At 33.8% G+C, this 15,460-nt stretch overlaps 1 protein-coding gene across 15 annotated transcripts in view; it reads left to right on the top strand.

Annotated features, from left to right (window-relative positions):
• MARCHF1 (membrane associated ring-CH-type finger 1) overlaps positions 1 to 15,460 on the top strand; it is an 861,947-nt gene that overhangs the window by 172,002 nt on the left and 674,485 nt on the right. The gene's annotated exons all lie outside the window — the stretch shown is intronic.

Genomic DNA, 15,460 nt, shown 5'->3' with positions numbered 1-15,460 from the left:
TTGAGAGTCTTCTCATCATTAATTCTAAATTATACATGCTTTTTATGAAACCTAAAATTTCTTCTAGAGGCCACTCAGTAAAATTAATTAAGTGATTTTTCATATCAGTAAAATATTCCAATTACAGAGACATGTTAAATGAAGAGGATTGATTTTAGGAGAAAATGCAGTGATTCATGAAAGAAAAAGGCAATTTGTAACGCTGTATTTATACAATGGGGACAATTAAAAGCACTGATATGATTAAAATATTTCTAAAGAAGACACACTAAGCTGCTTCTTTCTTGCATTTGTCTACATAACATTAGTCTGAGGGAAAATGCCATTCCTTACAAGTTGGACAAATGATCAAGCAAGAGAGAAAAGATAAGACTCCTTACAGGTGATATTGGGTAAGAACAGTGCTACCAAGTAGAACAAGACAGTTCTTGTTTTGTTTAATTTTGGTCTTGGCCATTCCTTGTTCTCCATACATCTGAATCTCTTTGCCTTGACGTTGGTTGCTTTGCACCACACGGTTTCCAGAAATATGAATCCTAAGTCAGGCTTGCAGTTTCAGAGACTGTCTAGCTCCCAGTCCAACTCACCTCCTCTTCTTCCTGGGTACACAGCCAGACTCTCTGTACCAGACTTCCATGATGTTAGGAATGACCAAGTTCCTGCCAGTGAACTATGAACTCTGAACTGTGAGAAGATCCCAGCCCTGGGCTTTTAAGTTCCTTTGTGTGACACTCTATACTCCTGAGACTTGATACATAGGTGAGCATGGAGATCTTAGAAACCGCATTTGGAGGTGAACATTCCTGAATTACCATTTAGAGGAGATCATCTGATCAAGAACATTTTGTCTTTGACTTGAACAACTAATATATTAGGCCACTGAGATTTTTGTTGTATCCATCAAAAGAGCCTTACCTTAACTTATATTAATGCCATAAAATGGCAACCTGAGTCTCTTGCTTTTTTAATTAAAGTTAAGAGTACAAAGAAGCTTTTAAATGCCCAGTTTTCATTATCCAGAACATTCACTCATTCCCTTCTTTTGAAATAACACTGTTTTTATATGATACTACCTGTAATGGTTCATGTCTTTTCTCTCTTGCTTGATCATTTGTCCAGCTTATGAGGAATGGCAGTTAATCTCCAGACTGATGTGATGTAGGCATATCCAAGTGAGGAAGCAGAGATTACCGTGTCTCCTTGGCAAAGATCTTTAGATGGCATCTGGGAAGACTCAGATTTAACTAAAGTTAAACCTCCTCAGTTGGTCCATGGAGGTTCAGGTTCAGGTTAAACTCCTTTCTGGATACTTAGGGCTGGGGATTAAGTAAAACTCGTATTTCCCAGTTTGCAATGGGAGCTCAAGGAGATAAAAAGAATCGAAGCCCATGGGTATCAGAAGAAGCCATCTTTTGTAGATGTAAAATAAGTTCTGTGACTTTCCTTCATAGAACCCTTTAAATACCTTCCCATTGCATTGAATCAAATTCTACAGTATTCATGTGACCTACTAGGCCCTGGCACCTGCCTGCCTTTTCATCCTCTTCTCAAAATTTCTTTACTTTGTTCCACCCACACAGATTATTTCATTCCTTAGAGAGCTCTTTAATACCAGGGGTTCCAGTATGTGGTCATTGCCCCCCTGCCTAGAATGCTCCTCCCTGGGACCTTTGTCTGGAAGTTCCTATCTTCAAGGCTTTTTGCTTAAATATCACTTATTTAGTGAGGCTTTATCTATTTCTATCCCAGTCAAAAAATTTTTTTTTGTAAGTTTTCTTAATAAAGTGTGGTTTTCCTTTATTGAAGCTATCACAGTTTGTATTTATAAATTGACTTTTGTTGTGATTTGCTGCCTATTTTATTCCCATATGCATTTGCTCCCATTGCCTATAACATAGTGGTAGGAAATACTTGTCAAAATGAATAAATGAATGAAATTAAAACAGAAAATTGAAAAATCTATTAAATTTACTGGCCCACAATTGACTAAACATTGCCAAATTGGCAATGCTATACCAGTGTGATCATATTATACAGATGTATTAAGAAATAATGTTATTATGCATTCTAAAATGAAAAAATGTTGACTTTATTTTGGCATATGTATTACTGTTCTTCAGTTTTGTTAAGAATGGCCTTCATTTTCCCTTCAAAAAAAATCAAGGGGAAGTACTTTTTGTTGTTACATGAGTTTATGCAATAAATATTTAGTGCTTTCATACAGTAAGTTCTTGGTAAATGTTAGCTATTATTATATCATTATAAAATTTTTTATTTAGTATATATGCTACAATTTAATGAAGTTATTATAAATTTTCATTTGGTAAAATACTTATAATTTTAAATTTGTTTTTTTCTTTACTGTGTTTTACAGGGTAATTTTTGTACTGTGTTATTTTTTTTTTTTTAAAGATTTTATTTATTTATTTGAGAGAGAGAATGAGATAGAGAGAGAGAGCATGAAAGGGGGGGAGGGTCAGAGGTAGAAGCAGACTCCCTGCCGAGCAGGGAGCCCGATGCGGGCCTCGATCCTTGGACTCCAGGATCATGACCTGAGCTGAAGGCAGTCGCTTAACCAACTGAGCCACCCAGGCGCCCTGTACTGTGTTATTGATTTAAACTTTTAGTTCAAACAATTACTATATATGATTGTTACATATAGTGATTATATTCCAATTAAATGTATGAAGATCCTATGTTTACTTACATAAAAAAGTATAGCCTAATTGTTAGTAATAATTAATTTTAAAGGGAGTAAAGCACTGATTCAAAAGTCATTTTATGGATCTTTGAAAACTAAATAATCTTTCCTTATTTCAATCAAAGATGAATGTAGAGTTGGATGTTATAAGTTAATGAGCCAGCAGTTTTTCTTTGTTTACCTTTCTAATTCTTTGTTTGATGTCTGGCATAACAATGCACTGTGTTTTAAAATTTTAGTCCTTTTGCTTTTAGTTTCGGGTTTAATGAATAAGTTTTTGACTCCATTTAACAGAAACAGAGCAAAGAGTATAAAGGTTTACCTTGGTCCATGTATTATGAAATAAAAAATTTATTGTTTCTCATTTTCACTTGTTGCCAGAGGTAATTTGGGAGCGAGGGTGTTATGCTACTTTTAGTGTTTATAAGCAGAAATCTAAGAATACAGAATAAAATAAAGTGAGTCATTTAAGTTTTAGTCCTGAGCTTAATTTTTATGTTTACATTATTAAAGCTGAGCTTATTTTTAATGGTCATTGCTGACGTATGAATTTAGTTGTATACTCTCAGAAGATAATTACTGTTAAATATATCATTCTGAAAAGTTCTGCCAAATTATATAGTGTGGTTGGATTTTTAGTTTTCTTTGGTTACCTTACAATTTATTTCTACTATCTTTTTATAGTTGTAGAGATATCTTTCAGTATTTCAGGCTAATTGAGTTTTAAGAATAATTAGAAAGATTTTTTTTTTTTAAGTAGTAAATTCTGGCTCACTGTATCAGTTGGATAGCTAGAGCAGAGAGATCACAGAAACATTTCAAATTCTTAGCAAGTATTTTAGAGAAAACAGACAAACAAAAATGATCCCTTCATACCATCAAGTCCCCAGTGGTCTGAGTAGAACCTATGTGATTGCTCGTTTAAAACACTTTTGGTTATTTTAAATTAAGGAGAAACTTAAAATTTTCTTATTACATAAATCTTAATCCAAGAAAATGGACAATGCTTGTTTGTTTCATGTCAGTTCATTCCCTGAGAGGAAGAGACAGCAAAATGATTTTAGAGCAAATACTTAGCTACTGTACGGACCAGGTTTCAAGTCTAGGTCCTTCTGTGTGGTTCTCAAGAATTTATCCTGCATAAACCTTATTTTTGTTTTTCAAATGCAGATGACAGTAGTGCCCCTATCACTGAATTGTTATAAATAGTAAATAAAATAAAAGTTCTTTGTACAATCTGGGGACATATTGACTGCTTAAAGCTCTCATCATTACTAAGTGGTAAAATGTAGCCATTTTTATACACAAATTGTCTCTCCTTCTGTCAATGACTAACAGTGAAATTAATTCTTAGGTATCAGTTTCTTATGCAGGATTAAGAATAAGGTTTTCATTCAGGATTAAATAAGAATACAGGATTTTAAGGCATGAAATCGAAGGAAGGGATACAGTAAAACACTAGATAAAATTAAAACATGTCCTCAAAGAAAATGTTCACTACATTTGGTTAATTTTACTTTTAAAATTATTCAATACAGTTTTATTCAACTTTGTTTATACTAAGAGAAATTAGGTTCCTTGATTTTACAGAGACATCTAATACCGGAATGGTAGGAGAGAATTTAATGTTGTAAATGTAAAATTAAATATTTAATGCTCCCATTTAAATTTACAAGTCCGTGAAGAAATTACCTTCTGATGAAACTGAATGAGGCTGGAAGTGTTGCTGCAGAGAAAATCCTTAGTACTCTGCTCCGGATGTCTTTTGACACCTTCAACATTACCTTTGACATTCTTTTCACAGCCTACGCCATTACTGGCTTTCTGATGCCTGTCATAGGATGCATTTTCAGGCTTCCAGGCTTTCTGAATCAGACAAGCTACTTGCATATTTTATTAAGCACAAAGTTTTTAACACAGAATGGTTAGGTATAACTGGGTCATTGCTACTGAACAGTGAATGGCACATTTAATGTCATTTTTCACTAGCAAAATCTGCTCTGTACTTACAGTGAAATGTGACTCACACAAAGTGAAAGGCTCATATTATTTTCCCCTTGCCAGGTTGTCTCAAGGAGTGAAAGGTAAAATCGTGATTTTTAAAAACAGGTTCCTTTATGGAGGTACATGTCTAAAGTCAGGAGGAAAACATTACTCATCCTAAACAATTTCTGTAAGTGAAAGACAGGTTTTTTTATTTGAGTACTGTTATACATTGATTTTTAATGTTTATTCTTTTAACTGTGTTCAAATGGTGAACAATCAAGATGTATCATCTTTTGCTTTGAGGGAATGACATAAAATCTGAGGAATTTTTGACGTATAATGAGACCTCATGCAGCAAGCTTTTATGTAGCATCTGTCTGGGCACATAAAAAATAATAGAGCCTATTCCTCATATTTAGTGGGGAAAAAACGTCACGTTAAAACAATTACAGTAGAGAGGATAGGTGCTAGTGCAGTTATGTTCAAAGCACTATAATGAAGTAATCATTTTGGAATTATAACAGATCTGTAAACATAATTATTTTATTGCTTATAATTGAAAGAAAAGCAAATAAAAACAAAAGTCAGAAACTCAGTCCACTCCTTTGTTCTGTGTGTGTGTGTGTGTGTTGCTCGTTTGGTTTAATGGTGGATGGAATTAGGTCAAAAGGAACTAAGAGAATAAAAATTACATTGACTATATCAAAATATTGTCCCATTACAGTTACTGTAGGTTGGCCAAGGAAATTCAAAGGAAGAAACATGCAATTTAGTTTCAAGCATTCTGAAGAATACTTTTATGTTTTGCAAATGACATAAGCAAACAGTTGGAAGTATTTGGGGACTATGATTATTATTATGTGGATATAGCAGAAAGAGGTAACAGGACAAAGTAGCAAGGTGTGGTAGAAGAGTATGGATTTTAATCACACAAAATTGGGTTTTTAAATGCTGGTTCTAATCCTAGGTATGTAGCTTGGGCAGTTTTTTTTTGTTTCTTTTGTTTTTTACACAAGATTTTTTCATATATATAATAGAGATCACCATAAATAGCTGTCTGATAAACATTTTTGGAAAATCAATTTTTACACATTCTAGTCTTTTAAAAATGCTTATCAAGTTATACCATCTTTCTGCTTTATGTGTTTTATTTCCTTAATGAAGGTTAGGAAACCTTATTTCCTATAACCATAACCCATAACCCCTTCCTGCCTCTGCAGTGAAATTTCACCCTACTTTTACCCCTTGCCCTCTGTGATTCTGCTATATGGACCCATCTTAGTTCATGAAATCCCCCAGCATTCTCTCACCTTTGGATTTTGATATAGATTGTGTCTTCTTCCTGTAATGCTCATTCAGCTGTCTCATTAGTTTAGATAACTCCTGTTCATCTTTCAGATCATCTAAATATAATGCCATTCCCTTGGATAGCTTTTTAAATGCCCTAATCAGGTCAACTTTCCAAACTGTAGGCTCCCGTACTTAGCCTTATGTAACCCTCATAACACATGAAATTATTTGTTGCATATTTTTTTTCTCTACAAGTTGCAAACTCCAGTACAGCTAAAATATTTTTGTTTTGTTCACCACGATATCCCAGGACCTAATGTAGTCTCTGACTATGAATTCTCAGTAAGTATTTAATTGAGTAGAAACATAAAGTACCTAGTTCAGGGGATGAAATAATCCTTAGTTATATTTTCCCTTCTCTCCCTAATATTTTGAGAAATAGAATATATACTTCATTTATACCAAAAAGAATTAAGGCCTTCTACATTATACTAAGGAATTTGGATATTAAATTCAAAGTATTCTTTCCACAAACAAAATTCTTAATTTCAATCCCCAAATTTGTTCTTTCCCTGTTCTTCCCCATTGAGATGACACCACCATCCCTCTGGTTGCTCAAATCAATAATCAAGATGCTGTTCTTAATTATTTCTTTCCCTTCCCTCTTATATGCAATTTATTACCAATTCTTTGTCACTCTGCCTTTTAATGTATCATTAGTCCCCTTTTCCAAGCCACTAACAGGTCTTGATGGCACAGCTACAATAGCCTCCCAACTCTTATCCTATTAAAAATCCATTTTCTCAAATGGATTTGAGAAATTTTTGAGAATTTATGTTTGAGAAAATTTTGAGAATTTATGTTGTGAAAGATAAATCAGCTTTTCGAACTGAGAACACCAACATCTTCCTATCATTTTAAGATAAAATCCTTATGCTTTTTTTGGATCTGTAGGGCCAATGAGTTACTCCTTATCTCCTCCCCTGACTCTTTCTCTGTATCACACTTTTTAGCCAACCTGAGCTGGCTTTATTTTTGTTTCCATATAATCCAGTCTTTTCTGTCTTGTGCCTTCGCACTAGCTGTTCACTCTGCTTGGAATGCTTTCTGCCCTGGGTATTAGCTTGGTCATAACCTTCACGGGACAATCTTCCAACAAATCTTCCATCTACGTGAAGCTCCAGTTGCTCCCTGTAACATCATTCTGTTTTCTTCTCTTCCTAGCACTTATTACTATCTGAAATTATCTATTTTGGTTACTTATTTATTTTTTCTTTATTCTTACTGGCATATATAAGATCCATTAAAGCATGGCTCTTTCTGGGTTGTTTACTGCTGTAAACTCAGTGCTGAGGTTGTAGAAGACATTTGGTTTTTGTAGAATGAATTATTGAGGAAATACATACCGTTTTTATAGAGAGATAATCATGGAAGCAATTTAATTTGCAAACATTTGTTAAATTATCTGTGTATCTGATAAGAGACTGTGAGGACTTGGTAGGAAAAGGATACAGGAACAAAGAAATGTGTTGCAGAACTGTACCTTGAAAGATAAATAGAATTGAACTAGTTAGGGAAGAGGTACATACACAGGACAGCACAGGAAACAAGCACAAGATATATTTAGAAAATGGTAAGTTACCATCTGAGTATAACTCAGAGCATGACACATTAGAGGGTGGAGAGGCAAAGTGCACCTTGTTTTCTTGTTTATTTTAATCTTGTTAGGACTTATGCCATCCTTGATACGTCTTTTGGAAAGCATCTCAAAATGACTGTTTAATGTTCACAATAATATTTTACAGATATAAAATCAATAAATAATATGACAGGCATAGGAACCCAAAATAATATGATGAATAAATCATTGTACAGGGAAAGCCAGATACACAGCAAATAATACAATGTCGTAACTGCAGTGGTACAAACATACATACCATGTTGTATGCAGAGAGAAGGGGCACTTCTTGGAATCCAGAATCACCCAGGAAGGCCCCCTATAGAAGTGATATCTTAACTGATTTTAATAGGAAAAGTGACCAAAAGCAGCTGGGGAGTACAAGGAGGTCTCAGGTAACAAACACAAGAGTAAAGGCACATAGGTACAAAACTACAGTGCTTTTGAGCACAGTTTCAGCACTTTGTTTCTTCTGGAGCATATAGCTTGGGGTACCATGTAGTGGGAGGGGACTGAACACATACACAGCCCCAGAGAACAGAGGACCATATACGTCATGGTAAGATGACTAGGAAGACATTGGGAAGCCGCTAAAACTTCAAGCAGGTTCGGAGAAGCATGGTTATATCTATATTTTAGAAGTAACATTTTTGTGTTGGCATGGTAGATGGATTTGTGGGAATCAAAGCAGGAGGATAAAGTTCAATATCAGAAGTTTATTGGATAGCTGTATACAAAATAATGTTGAAGGTCTGAAACCCAGTAGTGAAAATGAGGATGTACAAAATGGAAATATTTGGGAGTAAACTAGGTGAATTTTTAAATGTTCATTTTCGAGACAGTTTATTTATGCTCATTAGGATTATTTCAATGTTCTCTTGCTATGTGTGGGTTATAGGATTTGGAACACATGATAAATTTATGCACACGTAAGTCAGCAATCTGAATAGGATTGTTAAAATCTATGAACATTTTACTGCTGGGATTTGAGATAATTTCTAGTTGTTATTTCTCATTTTATTTGAATCTATTACTTTATATCCTTATAGTACAGGTTTTAGGAAATGTATTTCTATTTTCCTAGAGTTGTAAACATTTAGTTCTGTACTTCTCCTTTTTGTTACGGTACCTATTATGAGATGGGACAAAATGATCCTTCTCAATTCACTGATTGGAAAATGAGACCAAAAAAAAAAAAAAAAAAAAACCCCAGAAAACCCACCACATTATTTACTCAAGGCTTTGGAGGTATTTACTGGTGGAATTATGGCTCAGACACAAATTTCCTAATGCCTGTTCTAACTCTTCTCAATAGACCACTGATTGAGTTATCTTCTTCCTGAATATTTTTCCCTTAAACTCTCTACACCTGTGAAAAAGTTATTTTAGGGAAATAATCTTTTTTGATAAAGTATAGTTAGTAAACATAGAACACATGCCTAGTAACTGCTGAAAAAGATCTCATGATCCTTGTGTAAGAGTTAATTAAAACCAGTAATATTATTTGTTTTGCTTACTAAAAACAAAGAAGTCTCAGAAAGGAGAAAATTATTTCTCTGTAAAGGGATATATATGGTTTTATAATTTTATTCCTGTATCATTTGCCGTATGTAAATTTGTTAAATGTTTTGGTTTTAGTTATAATTTGACAGAGCAAATACAACTGAGATCACATTATGAGTGAGAAGTGGAAAATTCATGATATTTTATAACACTTTAATTAACAATTAAGTTATCAAGTTCTTTATTTGTGAGCTTTTTGAAATCTTTTCAGCCTAAAAACAGCCTACATTATATTTTAGAAAATACCAATAAAGGATAGATTTAGCTTTTTTAAAGGATTATTTTAGCATTTTACTTGTTCTTTCATTTGAGAGGAACTCTCACCAAAAATATGTCTTTTTCGGGTGCCTGTGTGGCTCAGTTGGTTAGGCGACTGCCTTCGGCTCAGGTCATGATCCTGGAGTCCCGGGATCGAGTCCCACATCGGGCTCCCTGCTCAGCGGGAAGTCTGCTTCTCCCTCTCCCGCTCCCCCCTCTCATGCTCTCTCTCTCTATCTCGTTCTCTCTCTCAAATAAATAAATAAAAAATCTTTAAAAAATATGTCTTTTTCTTCTGAGTTATTAATTAATTAATTAATTTTTTAAAGATTTTATTTATTCATTTTAGAAAGACAGAGAGAGGGAGAGTGCATGGGGGAGGGGAAGAGGCAGAGGGAGAGAGAGAATCCCAGGCAGACTCTGTGCTGAGTGCTGAGCTTGGAGCTCTGCACTGGGCCCGATCCCACAACCCTGAGATCATGACCTGAGCCAAAATCAAGAGTCAGACACTCAACAAATTGAGCCACCCAGGTGCCCCTCTCTGTGTTATTTATTGTCTGCTATGCATATTCTTAGGTTTCTTTTAATCTAGTGTATAGATTCAAAGATAGTATCATCCTGTTCCAGGTCTCTAAAATTGAAAAACCAAATGAGTGATTGTGCAGAGTGATTCACTGACAATAAAGTAGAGAGGAGTTCCTTGTGCTTTCACAAATTATCATCAGTGTAGGCATCAGATAAGATTTCTTTTCATCCTTAGTCACACAGAGCTTCTTACAAGGAGGATAATAGATGCCAGAATAATTTGTCTGCTTGACCCATGTTACCTGTCAATTCTTTCACACATGAGATTGGTGAATATTAACTAGGACAACAATTTTCTAGAACATTTCTCAATTATCCTTTTTCTCTCACTCATTCTCATCTTTTTAAAAATTATAACCCTTGTAGAGGAAAAGACACTACAACCCAGTTAGGAATTCTTGCTCCTGTTTTCAAATGAAATAAGCTCTGTGATGAAAAGGAAAAGTGGAAAGAAAAAAATTTACAATGAAAGTGTTGCTGAAAAGATAAAACAAATTACATTGAATTTATTGCTAAAACAAGTTTTATGTAATTTTTTTGGAAAAAGAAGATTTTGCTTTATATCTCATTTTATATTTTATTTTGTTATTTTTAAAGATTTTATTTATTTTAGAGAGAGATAGGGAGAGAGAGTGTGTGTGCAGGGGGAGGGGCAGAGGGAGAGGGAAAATCTCAAGCAGACTTCTCCCTGAGCACGGAGTTTGATGTGGGGCTCTATCTCATGACCCTAAGATCATGACCTGTGAGCCAAAATTAAGAGTTAGACATTTAACTCACTGAGCCGCCTAGGTACCCCTCATTTTATATTTTAATTAAGACTTTGATTTACAAATCTAGGGAAACTCAGTACAATTATTATTTTAATAGTATCTTGGAAATTATTTAATGGTGCAGAATCATTGATGAAGCATCCCTGGGAACATTATGCATATATCTACTTTAGTAGAAAAGATTGGAAAAGAGATATCCTAGAGAGTAGTAATAACTAGCAATAATCAATAGCAATAAGTAGCAGTAATTAAACACTATGATCTAAATCAGGGCGTCATCAATGATACCTTTATTAATCAAGGCACTTACCAGTGTATCAATTGCTGGAAAATTGCAGCGTTACAACTATATTAAAGTTGAATTTTTAGCATTGATATCTTTATTGTTAGTATAATGCAGAATCATAGATCTCAATAAATTCTAGTCATAAGTTAGTTTTAGTTACTAATATCAGATTTCAGTTGTCCCTAATAACTCAAAGTTACACTGTGCGTAAAAATAAAAGTCTATATAGAACTTCAGTAAAAACTCAGAAAAGATTTATAATTTTTTATTAGTTTAAAACCCAGTAAGAGGAAACTCTAAGGTGACCATAAAGCTTAGAAACCATATTTGAAGTGTCATTGGTCTATATTTATAGAAATTTATTACTGGTCTAGTCTGTCAGATTCACTGTACTTCTGAAATTATCTCATTTTTTAAATGATGAAAACAAGACCATACGCATTTGAATTCTGGATCCAGGGAACAGGCCAGAGAGTTCAAGAGCCAGGATGAAGCCACAGATTGTAGTCTGGGTCCCTTGTGCTGCACAACAAGATAATAAGTTTGTTTTCATTTTCATGGAAATTTTTGGAATAAAAAGATTTTGGAGATCTTAATATTTGTACTTTACTATAGTTTCACTATTTTTACCTTATTAAGGTGGTTAAAATATTTCTGATATCCTAAATATATCACATTTTCCATGAAACATAAATATAAAAAGTCCATTTCTCTTTTTACTTTTTTATTATTCTTCTTTATAGTAGCATAAGACTCATGAAATTTTACATTTAAACTTTTCTTTGGAAAAACATTTTCCTTTTTACTCAATAAACATATGAGTGCTTGTTACATGAAAAACAATTAGCTAGATATAGGGGTTGGTGGCACAAAGATTAGTAAAACATGAATACTGTTCTCAAAGAACTTAGTGGAATGAGTATAAGGAAAATATGTTTTCTTTTTATAGTCAGCAGAATTTTCAGATGTGTATATTGATGCATTAGAGTTTACTATGACAATTTATTTTAGAATTTCTGAAATACTAAATTTTGAATTTTATTATTTGATATCAAATGGTTGAAACCATGCTTTTCTCCTTTCTTATGAAAGCCTATTAAATGTTCATAGAACATGGCCTTAACATTTTGATATTAATTAATAGTATCCTGCTAAATTTTATTGTAGAATGACAGCATATAATTAAGAGATGTAGACTGTGAGTGTGAAAAGTTAATTAACTGCAAGATTTTGACAGACACTAGGTAATTAAAAATTAAAATGAAAATAGTTTTTTAAAAAAATTTAATTATGCTTTATTTCATATTATGACGCTAAGAAAAGTGAAAGGGGATGTTTTCCATTAGCTAGATTTGTTCATCCATCATGGTAGTTCTCACATTATGCTCCCAGTGAAGTCGTAATGCACTTCCCACCTGCAGTGCCCTTAATCTGTTTCTGAAAGTAATTTTAGAAATTAGAATACTGCTGTGGCATTAAAGTTTAATACTTTGTTGGCACCATAGGCAGAAACCGCTAAAAGAAAAAAAAAACCCTACAAAATTGAAACTAAAATTATGTTTCTTACCCTCTTACCCTTCTCTCTTTTCACAAAGAAATGGAACTTGTGTGTAATATAGTCATGAGGACAAACAGTTTAATTTATGATGCACTATAATGCTCTGGGAGCATTAGCTATTCCTTATTATGTCTTGATCTCAGTTTCCTGATATTTTAATTTTGTTGATGATTCTGATTGATGTTGCCTAATTTTGAAGGAGCTCATTCTTGCGCATCATGGACCATGATCATTAGGATCTTTAAAATGGGCTTTTGTCTAGTGCATACTGAAATTTTTAGATGACTAACACTACTTCTTTAGAACTTCTGACCACAAAAATAAGATTTCTTTGGGTATGTGAACAAGAGCCGGTTGCTCTTTTAAAGGCAGCTTGTTTATTACAAAGCTCTCAGTTTAGGGAGTCAGATGATAAGCACTGGACTATTGTCCTGAAGGTTACTGGTCTCCTTATAGGACTTTAGTTGACAAGTGCTGGAAGATTCATGACAGCATTTATTTTTTCACCAAATATTTACTGAGTGTTTACTGTGTCGTGATTATTATCTTAACACTGAGGAAACATGGTAACTGCCCTTGTAGAACATCCATTAGATTGTCAGCACTTCGTGGACAGAAGCCATCTTGATACATGAAGTGAAATTCATTCATTCTATTGAAGAAAAGCATGTTAAGAGGTATCTTCCCTTTATTTTTCTCAGAAACTCAAATTTTGTCTAGAAGGCTTTCATAAAGAAAGTGTCAAGTGGAAGATAAAAATCATTGGCATAGTAGCTGAATGCCCCTAGTGTGGGCCAATGTTCTGAGTAATTTCTTAGGGGGAGATAGAGGAACTCTTAATATGCCTAGAGTTGAATCTACCTTTACCAACTTTATTAAATGTTTTGTGTTTTAAAATTCTAAAATTTATTATATTTTAAAGCATTAGTTGGTTTTAGAGAAAAAGAAATCTATTTGCCTCAACTTTCTAATACATTATGTATTATAAATCTATATCAAATAGTGATTTTCAGAACAAGTACAAAATCCCATTTTTAGTATAAACTTGATTAATTCTGTAATTGTATATAGAGAAGGGACAGACCTTAGAGTCATTGCCCAAAATTGCACTTCTCAAAGCAAAAATAAAATAAATAACACTATTTCCAACAAATATGTAGAAACAGTTGCAGAAGTAATTACAAATATTATGCTCAGAAAGTAGAACATGTTATTGGTGAAGTTTCTTTGTTAAATAATACTGCTCCGTGGAACATTACATTAGTGATACACATTGTAGAAAAGTAATTACTTTTTAATATGTATTCTAACAGACGTTTGGTTTTATAGCTGGATTAATCAACTGATATGCAGATTAAGAATCAGCTCTTTTTGTAAATATTTATTTATTTATTTATTTGAGAGAAAGAGAGCGAATGAGCAGGGGGAGGGTCAAAGTGAGAGGGAAAGAATCTCAAACAGACTCCCCACTGAGCACAGAGCCGAACACAGGGCTCAAGCTCTGAGATCACAACCTGAGCCTGAGATCATGACCTGAGCCTAAGAGTCAGACGCTTAACTGTCTGAGCCACCCAGGTGCCCCAAGAATCAGCTCTTGACATATGTGAAACAGAGTATGAGGGAGAAGTGTTCAATGGTGATTCAGCTCTATTTTTATGAGGATTAAGAAAGGACATACTTAACTGTGACATGAAAAGATTTTGCACAGAATTTTAATCCATACTCTGAGTCTTGATTATATTGCATATTGAAGGAAATAGTGAAAATCACTATTAGGATCTAATCACTACCACCAAATATAATTCTTTTCAGTATGCTAAGAGAACTATATAACTTTGCTTGTCAACCCTGAGGTCAGCAGACCATTGAGGATAAAGACAATTTGCCAAGTGTTGGAAAGAAAACAAACAAAGTAAGAACAATAAAAAACGGTAGCTTCTTGATACTAAAAACACGACAAGTTCTGTGATTTCAAGGGGCATGCCCAAGTAACCATCTCAGTAAATAATGAACCCCAAGCCCTTAAAAGCCTAAACCTATGCTTCAAAACTGAAGGAGAAAGATTTCTTATTATTTTGATATATCAGGATTTCATATGAAGATGAAGCTCAGTAATCAGGAATTTGACACCTTCCTGATATTCATTCTAAAAATTTTTCCTTTGAGAAAGTATTTTCTATATATACTTGGACATATGTAAGAAGCACAACAAAATGTAGCAAAAACAGGGAGAAATAATTTCCAGGGCTGTAGGCATTCAAAAGTCAGATTTGAATTCTATACAGTGCCCTTTTTCCTAAAGTAAAACTCTCAGCCTCCTAGTTTTGAGTGTGCCTTGTTCACTGACTTTGCTTCTAGAGTGCTGAAAATGGCCCTTAATGAGAAAACATTCATACTTTTTGAATCCATACTCAATCTGAGTATTCTGAAGGGATTTATAGTGCTAAAAATGATTGCCATTTACAGTAATTTATGTTAGATTAGATATTTTCTATTTCTAGAATCAGAGTCAGAAAAGATATGGAAACTGACAGGCAGTACAAGCTCTTGGCCATCAAGAAGGTTGACTAGATCTACGTTGGTGAAAATAATCATAACATAATTCCTTTTATTATATGAAAGAATTGTGGCTAGTAATTTTAAAAGACTATGCTTTATTTTTATTGCTTAATTTTGTATTAATTTCTTTTGACTTACCTATAATTAAGATCTACACTGTCAAGCACTTAGGCAGGTCTTAACATTAGCAACCATTGCCGCTGCTAGGTAGGACTGTCAGGTTTCC

The sequence above is a fragment of the Halichoerus grypus genome, chromosome 3 (genome assembly GCF_964656455.1).
Source record: "Halichoerus grypus chromosome 3, mHalGry1.hap1.1, whole genome shotgun sequence".
Classification (NCBI taxonomy): domain Eukaryota; kingdom Metazoa; phylum Chordata; class Mammalia; order Carnivora; family Phocidae; genus Halichoerus; species Halichoerus grypus.
This window is presented reverse-complemented; position numbering and strand designations above follow the sequence as displayed.